Here is a 15,518-nt window from a genome sequence, read left to right on the forward strand (position 1 = left end):
CTAAGGCTTTCCCTAAGCATAATGATCCCTCCTCTTCCACCTTGGTGTGGGTACCTAAATAAAAAGATGGTTACAACCTGATAGCAACTAACATTATAAATGTGAATCTATCCCTCTCAAGTTCACATTTCACAGAAGAACCACCCATGAATACCTCTAATAACAAAGACAATGATGATTTCGCTAAATGGGAATTTGAGTCATTATCTGAGGAGTTTCTTCACGATAAAGAATGTGATGTTGTCCACATACCCACCTCTGACAATTTGGTTACACAAGGAACAACCTCTAGTCTCGGATCCACTTCATCAAGAATGAGGATACAACATAGCAGCTTAGAAGATGATGAATGTGTTGAAGGGTTTCAATTTCAAACCCTATTCCATGACTTCTTTCTAGTAGAAGTTGAAGATGATTACTACAAGCCTCTCACAAGCTCTAATTTTTCTGATACTCTAGAAGAAGCCCATGTCATAGATCTAATAGATATTGGGTATGAGCCATCTAATGAAATTATGTCTTTAAACCCCATTGAACCCTTTCCATACTATGAATTGCTTTCCCTAGTCCATCTTGAACTCATTAACTAGGATACAACCGAGCCTCACCACATCCCTCATTTTGACATTGACCACAAAGTTTTCATCTACCTTAATGTAGTTGAACCATCTGATCGAAAAAGAATGGAAGAAGGACATATAGTCAGGTCTAGTATCAGTCACCTTAGTCACACTTGAGCAAGGAAAGCATTCTACAACCTTAATGATCACTACCAAGTTGTGGCTGATCTCAAGAAAAAAATGGAAACAAATAGAAGTGACACATCCCAAGGTGAAAACCTAACTATGGCACTTGCGGATGCGGTAATTGATACCTTACCTAAACACTCCAAGGAAAGATCTTCTATTTTGATTGAACTGACAGGACCATTCAACATCAACAAAGAATAGAAATCAAGGGTCATGTATTTGGCATAGTTCTTAAGCACAGAGGAAAGAAGGGCATTCATTAACTTCTTCAAAGAAATATAGATAAACTTTGCATGGTCTTACGTAGACATGCCCAGCTTAGACCCAACTTTAATCCTCCACCATCTCAACATTTCTCTGGAGGTCAAGCTAGTAAAACAAAAACTTAGAAAGATGCAACCCCACATAGCTTTGTTAGTCAAAGCAGAGTTAGAATAAATAATTAGCACCAATTTCACTCAGCCCCTGGCATATGCATCATGGATATCCAACATCATTCCCATATCAAAGAAGAATGGTAGCATACACATCTATATTGATTTCTAGAATTTAAACAAAGCATGCCCAAAGGATGATTTTCCCCTTTTTAACATCAACACCATTGTTGATCTAACAGTAGGTCACTTCATGTTTTCACTCATGGATGGGTTTTTAGGGTATAATTAGATCAGGATCGCATAGAAGATCAAGAAAAAATAGCTTTTACTTATGCATGGGGCATGTTTTGCTGCCCTTTGGGTTAAAGAATGTTGGGGCTACCTATCAACGGGCCATGACCACTATCTTTCACAATATGATACATATCTGCATGGAAGATTATGTGGATGATATTCTTGCCAAATCCCATAGCTGTGAAGAAAATCTCCTTATACTAGCCAAGATATTCATCCATCTAGAAGCATTCAAAGTCTGACTCAATCCCAAGAAATGTGCTTTTGGCATCAAATCAGGGAAGCTTTTGGGATACATTGTCTTAGCCAAAGGGATAGAAGTTGACCCCAAAAAGGTACAAGCCATAATCAGTATGCGACCTCCAAAGAACCTGAGTTAGTTACGCTCTGTTCAAGCCAAGCTTCAATCAATTCGTCAGTTCATTTCTTAGTTGGTGGAAAAGTGTATACCTTTCGCACACTTGCTACACAAAGACATAAATTTTAAGTGGGATGATTAGTGTCAGTAGGCTTTTGACTCACATAAAACCTACTTGATGAATCCACTCATGTTGGTACCTCTTATATCACACAAGCCTTTGTTATTGTACATCTCTTTAATGGATAAGTCAATTTGAGCCCTTCTAGCACAAGAAAATGACCAAGGAAAAGAACGAGCCATCTATTACATCAGTTATACCTTGGTCAACTATGAGCTCAATTACTCTTTTATTAAAAAGGCTTGTCTAGCCATAGTTTTTGCTTCCCAAAAGCTACATCATTACCTCCTAACACACAAGGTCAAGCTCATATAAAAAATTGACCCACTCAAATATCTCCTTAGTAAGAAAGCATTAACAGGTAGATGGGCCAAATGGGTCATGATACTAAGTGAATTCGACATTGAGTATGTTGATAGGAAGGTAATAAAAGGGTAGGCCATTGCTGATCAATTGGCAAATGCACCTATAGAGAGTTCCAATCCTATCCTAGCTGACTTCCTAGATATGCAAATCCTTCAAATAGAGCTAGTAACATGGAAATTCTATTTTGATGGTTCCTACACTCACCATAGATTGGGCACTGGTATTTTGTTCATCATGCCACTCGATGTTACCATCCCTAAATCTTACAAGCTACTTTTTTGCTGCATCAAAAAACATGGTAGAATATGAAGCTTTGGTCTTAGGTCTCAAGCTCACTTTAGAATGGAAACTAACAACATTAGAGGTTTATGGAGACTCCCAGTTGGTCATCAATCAGGTCACCAACACTTACTAGACCAAAGATGAAAAATTATTTCCCTATAAGCATATGGTTGACACACTCAAGGCATGTTTTGTTCACATTACTTTTGAGAAAATCCCTAGAGAGAAGAATAGAGCAACCCATGCTATGGCCACCTTGGCCTCCCTACTCTAGCTCTTAGAGCAACACGAGTAGTATGAGTTCTTAGTGGAAGAGGTGGTTCAACCCACATTTACTCAACCTAATTCCCTTGTCATTTTCCACTTAGATGCTCCTGATTCCCTTTGGTATAACCCCATCATCACCTACCTTCATGATAATACCATTTCGTCTAACCTTTCACGTAACCAAAAGAAAAATTTCATTTGACAAACCTTATGCTACTTCTTGGTGGCTGTTATGCTGTATAGGAAGGGTCTTGGTGGTACTTTATTTAGATTTCTTGAAAAGGACAAGTCTAGAGTTGCTCTATAGGATGTCCATGTAGGGATTTGTGTGTCACACTCTAGTGGGTTCGCACTAGCCAAGAAGATTCTTAGAATGGGCTATTTTTGGCCAACCATGGAAAGGATTCTATCGACTATGTCAAAACTTGTAAAAAATGTCAAATCCATGGCAACCTTGTTCATGCACCAGCCCAAGAACTCAACCCTTTGGCAACACCATGGCCTTTTTATCAATGGGGTTTTGATTTGATTGGAGCCATCCATTCACCTTCCTCTAGTGGACATAAATAGATTATCACTGCTACCGAATACTTAACCAAGTGGGTCGAAGTGGCACCACTTACTGACTCTACGGGAAAACAAATTTCCTCCTTCATCCTAAACCATATTATTTGTCATTTTGGCAATACCCCATGCCATCCTCATGGACAATTTCTTGTACTTTAAAAATCAAATAATTAATGAATTATGTGAAAGAATTCACATTATACACCACTCCTCATCAATTTATTATCACCAAGGCAATGGCCAAGCAGAGGCCACCAACAAAACCATTATCAACATCCTCAAGAAAACCATCAACAATATTGGTAGAGATTGGCATTTACAACTGAACCCTGCCCTATGGGCCTATAGGATGAGTGTTAGAATTCCTACAGGCGTAGCACCCTTCTCCTTAGTTTATGGTTGTGAAGCTATTCTTCCTTTAGAAGTTGAGATCCCATCCTTGAGAGTTACCCTTCAAGATGTCCTATTGAATGAGGATTATAGAGTGGCCCGTCTAGAGCAGCTAAAATTGTTAGAAGAACATCATCGCACAACACATGAACACCTAAAAGTGTATCAAAATAGGCTATCAAGACATTACAACAAAAAGGTCAAACCCTGTGTCTTTCAGATTGGTGACCTCATGCTCCAAGAGAACCCTAAAAACCAAGCAGCGAGGGAAAAGAAGGGAAAATGGGAGGCCAATTGGATTGGTCCTTACATCATTATAGAGTCCTTTGGGACTAGTACCTATAGACTTTTAGATTGTGACAGCAAAGACCTATTAGAACCCATCAATAACATACATCTCAAATGGTTTTATTTCTAGAATTTTGAGAAACACATTAAAATACCAAACAAAAAAAAACTAACTATTTTGGTACAAAAGAAGTGAGAATGCCACCTTTGGTTTGAAAGGGGGTGAGAGATAACACCTTTGGACTTCCCTGCAAAACACAAGTTCTTCAAAGCTGAAAAATAGTCAAGACATCCCTCAAGCAACTGCCTCTAGACAAAAATTTCTTGTGTGAGGCTCATCTAGAACAATTGAGTTAATTTCACACATACCCAATTGAGAAATAGTTGTGGGTCATATTTTTGTGGTTCTTTGGCATCCAATGTAGTTCACAGTAACAAAAAAAACTAGTATGATAGAAACAAAGGGGAGAACAATGAACAAAAGGAAACAGGGAGTCTAATTATGTATTGAGATACCATAGACATGAATTACAGGAAAATCAATGTACATCTCAGCTATTCATATTAACCTATGATTACCAATGTTTATTTTAGCCCTCATTTGACCTATTTGATGTTCTACACTCCTCCCATTGTCTCTCACATAGACATCGACACATGTTTTTTTGCCTTTTGGCCCATTTTGGTCTCCTTACCTTGTTAGGTGCCTCACATGGTCTTGGTTACCCTCGTATTCCAACAAATCTCACTCACATCGTCATTCCACTCCCAAAATTTTCAAAAATTGTCCCAAATTATCCAAAAAAATTCAAAACTTGTCTAAAAATATAAAAAAAAATTCAAAATTGTCCAAAATTATCAAAAAAAATTCAAAAATTGTTCAAAAATATCAAAAAAATCCAAATATCGCAAAAAATTATCAAAAAAATTCAAAAATCCTCCAAAATTATTAAAAAAAATTCAAAAATCCTCAAAATTACCAAGATAATTCAAATATTGTCTAAACATATCAAAAAATCCAAATATTGCCAAAAATTAACAAAAAAATTCAAAAATTGTCTAAAAATATCAAAAAGAGTTCAACAATTGTTCAAATTTGCCAAAAATGTTTGAAGAGGGGTCATAATTGCCAAATATAGCCGTAAACACTCAAAACATTAACAACACTCAAAATTCCTATCAATTCTCAACTCACTTTAGCCAAAATGGGGCATATGACATGCGAGGTGCTTTAATTGTATTAAGAAGTAGTGTAGTAATGTTTTGAAACATCTCACTAGGCTTTGGAAAATTTGGCACAACACGAATAGCATAAGAGACGTTGGCGGAGTCCTTTTTTGCCCTCCTATAAAGAACAACAATTCCCAATAGATCATTAGTATTATTTATGTTGTAGTGGCCATGGTTGGTCTGGCCCCTTTCAACAAATATATCAATGTTATCCCAAAAGCCCAGATATCCATTGGACTCTTTCATCCTTACTCAACCCAAGGTAGAGAATAAGCAAGCATAAGCATTTTAGCTTGGCTCCCCCTCCAATGCCTTTTAGCCCTCAAGTGCCTTTTTTAAGGCCCCAAGTGTCCTTTTGGACCTTTTCAGTGCCTTTGTAGGCCCAAGAGCCTTTTTCAAGGCCCAAGTGTCCTTTTCGGACCCCTCCAGCACCTTTTAGGCCTCATAGTGCCTTTGTCAAGGCCCACATGTCCTTTTTAGACCCCTCCAATGCCTTTTTAGGCCCCTCCAGTGCCTTTTAGGCCTCACAATGCCTTTTTAGGCCCAAAGCACCTTTTTAGGCCCCTCTAGCACCTTTTAGGCCTCACAACGCCTTTGTCAAGGCCCAAGTCTCCTTTTTAGACCCCTCCAGCACCTTTTCAGGCCCAAAGCACCTTTTAAGGCCCCTCCAGCACCTATTCAAGACTCAAGTGCCTTTTTAAGGCCCCTCTAGTGCCTTTTTAGGCCCACAATGCCTTTTTCAAGGCCCCAGTGTCCTTTTCAGACCCCTCTAGCGCCTTTTTAGGCCCTTCAAATGCCTTTTTAGGCCTCCAGCACCTTTTTTAGGTCCCTTAAGCACCTTTTTGGGCCCAAATGCCTTTTCTTAAGGCCCCATTTCACCTTTTTCAAGGCCCAAGTGTCCTTTTTGAGCCACCAACATGCCTTTTGGGTCCACACGCCTTTTTCAAGGCCCTATTTCATCTCCTTGAGATCCCAATATCCTTTTTGAGCCCCAAAACATCTTTTTATAGGCCTTAAGAATGTTCGTCGTAGCAAACACCTAGAGGAATGTCCCAACATTGGCCTTATAATCATCTATAAAGGAAATTAATATGTAGAGTTATACCTTACACATTGTAGCTCCCCATATCTTACTTAACTCTATATTCTTCTGTCATGATGATACCACACAGATATTCTCACCTACTTGTAAATGGTTATCCCTACTCTACGGATCATATTATCCCTAGTTTTACAAAATTAAAATTGTTTCGATATTTGTCACAAAATCCAAAAACATTTACATATTCTACAAAATCCAAAAACATTTACATATTCCACAAAATCCAAAAATTTTTACATATTCCACAAAAATCCAAAAAAAATTTATATGTTCCACAAAACACAAAAAACATTTATAAATGCAACAAAATACCAAAAATAAACATCACACGACATTACAATCACCATCGATTATGCCTTCGATTGCCACAACAACAAGCACAAAACTTTTATTTTACTATAATGAAAACAATGACATTACATTCCAATAGTGTCTAGTGGATTGTTTATTCTGGACTCCCCAGGGGATGTGACAAAATAGGGTGTCCAATCAATGGTGTCTCTTCTGGCCTAGCTCTAGACAAAGAAGCCCCTAATGTCAATCCTCGTTGTACCCACACTGCATCCATGGGAAATGGAAACCTCCTACCACATAATTGCATGTTAAAAAGATGTGTAAATTCCCTATCTATGAACTGCATCTCTTGTCAATCCTCATTTGGGAACGCCTAATAATAACATCCCATCCAATAAGTGGCTTCTTGGTGTACCTTTGTCGTCTAGTGCTTTTCCACAAACACATTTTCCACCAACTCGGTTACCCCCTATGTAGTGATCGCTCTTTGGGCTACATCTTGCTCCTATTGCATCTGATCAATCATCATTCTCCAATGCTCCACATCTACTTTTGCCTCACCCAAGCACTACTATAATTTCCTCACCTTCCCCTCACTCAATGCTAATCGCTCCTACAACTTCAATGCCAAGGAGTTCGCCTTTGCAATCACTTCCCTAAAAGACTCAAACTATGACTACAATAAAACCAATTAATTTTGTATGCTCTCTAAACCCACTTGCGCCATCTTTAGCGATTCTTGCAACCGCTGAGCCCATGACTATTCAGCCTGCATCCCCACATCATTTCCCTCTACCTGCAAGTGCTCCACATGTAGCTCTATCTCTAGCGACTGCACTCACACCCAATTTGCATCCACCACCACTTATAGTCATCTTGCCTCTGTCTGCACTCCATCTTCTTGTACCTTCTCCATCAATTCTAGCAAAAATGTGACCTCCTGTTCTACATTCTCCACTCAAAATCTCTCTACAGTTCAATCATCACAAGACATGGAAGGATTACGGAGGATGTTAGCTAATCACAGTAAATATTTTGGCACATCAGATCCACAAGATCACCTTAGACAATTCTATATGCTAAGTATGGAGTTTGTCCATGACACAACTTACCTAACACGTTTGTTGCGCATGAGCCTCATGGGGCAAGCCATGAAGTGGTTCTCCAAGTTACCCTCCAATATTAAAACCTTTGACCAATTGGTTTCCATTTTTATCACCCAATACTCTTATAACATTGAAAGGGAAGTTACAATGATCGATTTGTGCAACACAAAACAACTTCCTCATGAACTGTTCAAGGCCTTCCTACAATGGTGGAGGCACATGTTTGTCAAATGTCATAGAGACATACTAGACAAAGAGAAGACAAATATCTTCATCAAAAATCTCTCAAAGCCCATGAATTACTAGCTCCAACTCCAAGGGCCTAAAGATTTTAAAACTACCTTAGAAAATGCCACTAAGGTAGAAGAAACCTTGATAAGCAATGACATTATTAAATTATCTAAAGATGGTAAAGGTTTCTCCAATAATTCCACATAGAATCACGACTCCTTTGATTGGTCCATCGACAAACAAAAACTATGGTGGAGAAACAATAACAAATCACCACCAATGATGGGGTGGTTGAAGCCAACCATGTCAAAACTCAAACTCAACCCCCTCCAAATCAACTAGGTACCATTGTTAATAACACCAATGTAAACACACCTCAACAAGATAATGCCTCTCCATTTTACTAATGTAACACAAAAACTCCCTCTACACCTAATCAACAAGTTGCTTACAATCAAGCTCCTCCCCCACAATGATATCAGCCTTCTGATAGAGTAGCCAATGCTATGGCCACCTTGGCTCCCTACTCCAGCTCTTGAAGTAGCATGAGTAGTATGAGTTCTTAGTGGAAGAGGTGGTTCAACCCGTATTTACTCAACCTGATTCCCTTGTCATTTGCCACTTAGATGCTCTTGATTCCCTTTGATATAACCCCATCATCACCTACCTTCCTGATAATACCATTTTTTTAAACCTTTCACATAACCAAAAGTGAAATTTCATTCAACAAAACTCATGCTACTCCTTGGTGGTTGATATGTTGTATAGAAATGGTCTTGACAGTACTTTATTTAGATGTCTTGAAAAGGACAAGTCTAGAGTCACTCTGTAGGAAGTCCATGTAGGCATTTGTGGGTCACACTCCAATGGGTTCACACTAGCCAAGAATATTCTTAAAATGGGCTATTTCTGGCAAACCATGGAAAAGGATTCTATCGACTATGTCAAAACTTACAAAAAATGTCAAATCCATGGAAACCTTGTTCATGCACCAGCCCAAGAACTCAACCCTTTGGCAAGACCATGGCCTTTTTATTAGTGGGGTTTTGATTTGATTGAAGCCATCCATCCACCTTCCTCTAGTAGATATAAATGGATTATCACCACTACCAAATACTTCAACAAGTGGATCTAAGCGGTGCCACTTGCCAACTCTACAAGAAAAAAAATTTCCTCCATCCTAAACCATATCATTTTTTGGTTTAGCATACCCCATGTCATCCTCATGGACAATGTCCTATACTTTAAAAATTAAATAATTGATGAATTATGTGAAAATTTTCACATTATACACCACTCCTCATCAATTTATTATCCCCAAGGCAATGGCCAAGTATATGCCATCAACAAGACCATTATCAACATCCTTAAGAAAACCATCAATTATATTGGTAGAGATTGGCATTTATAGTAGAACTCTACCCTCTAGGCCTATAGGATGAGTGTTAGAACACCTATAGGCACAACAACCTTCTCCTTGGTTTATAGCACAAACTTTTATTCTACTACAACAACAATGACAACATTACATTCCAACTATGTCTAGTGGATCATTTATTTTGGCCTCCTTGGTGGAGGTGGCAAAATAGGGTGTCTAATCAATGGTGCCTCTTCTAGCCTAGCTCTAGACAAAGATGCCCCTGGTGTCAACACCCTACGTGTCCACACCACATCCATGGGAATTGGAAACCTCCTGCCTTGTAATTATGTGTTTAGTAGGTGTGTAAATTCCCTACCTATGAACTGTGTCTCTTGCCAGTCCTTATTTAGGAATGCCTGATAATAATGTCCCATCTAATAAGCAGCTTCCCAGTGTACCTTTGTTGTCCAGTGCATTTCCACAAACACATTCTCCACCAACTTGCTCACCCCTTGTATAGTGATCACTCATTGGGCCACATCCCACTCTTGTTGCATCTAATCAATCATCATTCACCAACGCTCCATGTCCACTTTTGCCTCGTCTAAGCACTACTACAATTGCCTCACCTTCACCTCACTTAATGCTAACCACTTCTGCAACTTTAATGCTAGGGAGTTTTCCTTTGCAATCACTTCCCTAAAAGACTAAGACTGTGACTAAAATAACATAGTTCATTTTGAGCACTCTCTAAATGCACTTGCACCATCTTCAGTGATTCTTGCAATTGTTGAGCTCGTGATCGTCCAGCCTGCATCCCTGCATCATTTCCCTTCACCTGTGAGTGCTCCACATGTAGCTCTATCTCCAGTGATTGCACCTGTGCACGCTCTACATCCAACACCATCTATAGTCATCTTGCCTCCACTTGTGCCCCATCCTCCCATGCCTTTTCCATCAATCTCAATAAAAATGTGACCTCCTGTTCTGCATTTTTTGCTCAAACTCTCTCTATAGCTATCATTCTTCATAATCCTTCCACATCCTGTGATGATTGATCTCTGCCTCCCACCACTAGTCATGGCTCCTCCACATTTACACTGCTCATTCCCCCTTCTGTTGACTCTCGTCTCAACATCCCAAGGCTAATCAAGTAACACGTCCCTCTTATTACTTCACCTCCACTAACACCTCCCACATCCTTTGGAGTTTCTCCCATGGATTTTTCAGGAGATTTTATTTCCCCCACCTCCTCTCTTGCTCCTGACATGCTCTTCATCTTCTTAAGTGGATTATTCTCCACTTGCATCATTGGGTTGTCATCTATTACCACCTGCAATGCTTGTTGTGCTGCGATCCCCAATAACATCATTAAAGCTAATAAGGGTGTTTCTTCTGCCTTCATCCCCACCTCTTCGGGTTGTGTTGACTCTTGCTCCACCTAACTTGCCTCACTTGGCCCCAAAATCAATGCTTGGAGTTTTGGCTGATCCACCCACTCCTCGAAGGTTTGCCGCACATGCTTCACTCTTTGTCCTTGCCTCATCCACCTTCCTTGGCTAGCATCACCCTCCTAGCGTGACTAATCTGGTGAGCCTGACATACTTTCACTTGTGTGATTCCTACAACTTCTCAATACATCCACTAATTGCATTCTACTTTTCACCTCACTTTGATCCATTCTCATGTTATCCACTTACTTATAGCCATCACTCACCTGAGACTTGTTTGTTACTAGTCTTCTAGGTATCCTCTATCTACATCCCACCACACTGGTACTCAATACACTTGCCCCTTGGCCTTAACATTTGGCCACCCAAATTCCCACTGATGCACACCGACCACCGGTGTCCGCTACTAAATTATTGCTGACACATCCCACGCTTTCCTATCCGCCTGACACAACAATTGCTCCCTACCAAAATTGAACAAACTCGATACTATTACGCATTACTGTAAGCATGCTTGTTCTGCAACTAATGATTTCTTATGCTATCATGTGCGTTTAGTGCCTTGATGATGTACTTGACTAGAGGTACTGGGATAAAGTCATGATCTTTTTATTGGTTTTTCACTATTTCACTCTAGTGATCCTTTGATTTCACACATTATTAGTGTCCACTTATAAATTCCTCCTCTCATATAGAAGGCCATGTGTACCTACACCAATTTTATGCACTACCTTAGGTGAGGTCTTTAATCTGACATGTGATTGTTTGCATGCCTATTTTTATTATTCTGCAGCTATAGTTTCTATTTCTTAGTGGTTGTCATATTTTCTTGTACATTGTTCCTCTTTGCTAGTACTTCTCAACATGACATAGTATTCATATCACTATAGCTAAGCTAGTGGTGGTTGTACTTAGTCACTTTTTATCACATGTTCTATGATGATAATTAGTTTACATCTCTTTAAAAAATTGACAGTTAGTTGCATTCATTTTGTTTGCATCATCATCTTGGGTTCCTTGAAAATAAATGGTTGGCATATAAATTAGGATGCAATTCACCAACATTAGTCAACAACCTCATAGATGGTTATCAAATAGTGGACAACAACATCAACATCAAGATGAGCTTCTAGCACTCAAATATCATGGACTTTGTCTCTTCACAATATCCACACCAGCATTACACTTCATCAATTCACTGTTTCATTCCACACATTGTGTTAGGTGGCTTTCAAATCTCGGACAATTCTAGTCACTGTCAAATTTCACCACCTCATTGGTTGCCTTGCGTGGCTTTCAAATCTCAAACAATCTTGTTTAACCACCTTCCATTTCATCTGATTCACTGCATCGTGTTTTCTCATCCTCCATCTCCTTTCATTTTTTCATTTCATCCATTCATTTTGTGGCTTTTGAATCTCAAAAGTTGACACTCCACCTCATAGCCTTCAAATCTTAGGTAATTTCATTTCCTTCACTCACACTTCATTTGTCACATCCCCTTTCATCACATTTTCATTTATCTTTTTGTCGCATTTTATCCCATCTTCACATTTTCATCCATATTCTCATTTCATCACGTTACATTCATTCATTTACATTTTATTTTCACTTTCTTTCATTTTCACCTCATACACTGCATCACATCACATCATAACAAATGTCACTTCATTCCATATCATATTTTCACATATCATTTTGTGCATTAAACAAGTCATTCCATTTCACCATCTATTTCATTTCATTCCATTCCATTTCCTATTTTCATTTCATTACCTATACTATTATCATATATCATTTTGTCCATTAAACATGTCATTCCATTTCACCATCTATTTCATTTCATTACACATTTCATTTCATTTCATTACCTATCATATTATCACAACTCATTTCATTCATTAAATATTTCATTCCATGTCACCATTTATTTCATCTCATCTCATTTCATTTCCTATCTCATTTCATTTCACTATCATATTACCACATATCACTTCATTCATCAGACATTTCATTACCACATTTCATTCCATCACATATCATTTTGTCCATTAGACATTTCATTATTTCGTATCATTGACATTTCACTACTATATTTCATTCCATCATATATCATTTTGTCCATTAGACATTTCATTCCATTTCATTATTTTGTATCATTATACATTTCATTCCATTTCATTACTTCATTTCATTTTATCCTATACCATTTTGTTGCTTAGACATTCCCTTCCCTTTCATTACACATTTTGTTCCATTACATTACATATCAGGTTATCACATCTCATTTCATTTCATTACATTACATTTCGTTTCATTACCCCTTTCATTTCATTTCATTACATATCAAGTTATCACATCTCATTTCATTTCATTACCCCTTTCATTTCATTTCATTACATATTAGGTTATCACATCTCATTTCATTTCATTACATTACATTTCATTACCCCTTTCATTTCATTTCATTACATATCAGGTTATCACCTCTCATTTCATTTCATTACCTTTCATTTTATTTCATTACCCATTTTGTTTCATTACATCACATCTCATGTTATCACATCTCATTTCATTACATTTCATTACCCATTTCATTTCATTTCATTCCCTATCATGTCCTCACATATCATTTCATTTCAGATCATTTTTCATTTCGTTACCTATTTCCATGCATTACCTATTTCATTTCATTTTATTTCATTACTTCATTTCATTTTATCCTATATCATTTTGTTCATTAGACATTTCGTTCCACCTCATTACCCATTTTGTTTCATTACCTATCATCCTATCATATATCATATATCATTGAACATTTCATTCTATTTCATTACTTCATTTCATTTCATCATGTATCATTTTGTTCCTTAGACATTCCATTCCCTTTCCTTACCCATTTCATTGCATTACCTATCATATCCTCACATATCATTTCACTTCATTTCATTTTCATTTCGTTACCTATTTCCATGCATTACCTATTACATTTGATTACTCATTACCTGTTCCATTTCATTACCTATTTCACTTTATTTCATTTCATTAAACCACATTATATTTCATCATATATCATTCCTTTTCCACATTTCATCACATTTTTATCATATTTCATTACATTACCACAACATTTATCTAATTACGATTCAATTCTTACAATTCACTCCATTACATTACATTACAACTCATTTTCTCACATCACATTACATCATGCTACATTTCATTATCTTACATTTTATTATTTTGTTTCATCCAATTTCATTCCATCACATTCTATTTTACCACATTTCATTTCCTATCATTACATTCATAATACCACATCACATTTTCATTACATCATTAGTCACATACCATCTATTCTAAGTCATGATCCATCCACATTAATCATTCACACATATATACACATCCGCATCCACTGCTACCATAATCATCAAATCAAACCATCACATGCATACATAAAGTCCATGATATAACAAGTACAGACATATAAACATTGATAAGCTCAGATATCTCATAAAGCAAAAACAACCATCAGACAAAACATCCAAAGGCCAAAATCACATGAATATCAAATAAACTACACTCACAAGAACAACAAATAATCACATAACATGAACATTGATACATCAAAGATCAACTAAATACATCGGCATAAGTGTCCAATGTATATCACAAGAATAATCATACATAATGACGAGTGAGGCCATAATACATAATGCACACTCATCCATGTGAAGATGTTTAATTTCACAGTCCCTGCTCACTAGGGGCAGCTATATCCTTGCAGGGTCCCTAACTTGTCACATCTTTCATCGATGTCACATTGACTATCTGACTCATCGATGCCCCATCTGTCCTCGGTGGTGGTGGTGATGGTGGTGGCTCTAGTGTCATCACAGCTATGAATGTCTATAGGGTACTCAACACCTCACCCATCTGAGCCTCTATGGCACTCATCTGAGCCTCCAAATTGATTGATCCCCTTGGCCTCCTTGGTGGTGGTGGTGTATCTAGTGGTATCAACTACTTACCTATGGTTGGCCTTTGATAACACCTATTATTGTCCCTATGGTTATGCACCCAGTGGATCTCTAATAGGACCCTGCACTTGTATCCTCTAGCACCGGACAAACTATACATCCTTTGGCAGCCTGACCCTCACCTGCTCTGCTCTAGCCCTCTCCACCCCTCTAGTTCACTAACCAACCATAGTGCCACCAACCATCCCTCCTCTCACTCATGCACCACCTTGGCCTCAGATCCCAACAACCCTCCCTCCACCAACTAGTTCTTGCACTGGGCCTCGTGCCACTCCTCTCTATGGTAATACCACAGCTACTTGGCCTCTCCTCCCTCATCCTTTTCCCACTCAAATTTTGGCTTGTTACCTCCCTCTACCTCTCCCTAGACCACCCTCATCATCATCCTCCTGTCCCCCACTTGATGGCTCATCAACCCCTAAAATTGGCTCGGTTGGATCTATGTATCTAGGGAAGGGATGATTCCAAAATCACTGTGCATAATCACCCTCCATCCCTGCATCTACTACCCCATCTCGCAAGGCCCATGGCTAAGGTGTGTCTAGCATCTGTAAGAAAGCCTTGAGACAAGCCTCATACTCTAGAGTTGGCCCCCACACTTCTCTCTTTGACTGTACCTTGACATAACATGTTGTCCCCTATGAC

Source organism: Cupressus sempervirens, chromosome 4, assembly GCF_028749045.1.
Source record: "Cupressus sempervirens isolate cs-2001-9-10 chromosome 4, ASM2874904v1, whole genome shotgun sequence".
Taxonomy (NCBI): Eukaryota; Viridiplantae; Streptophyta; class Pinopsida; order Cupressales; family Cupressaceae; genus Cupressus; species Cupressus sempervirens.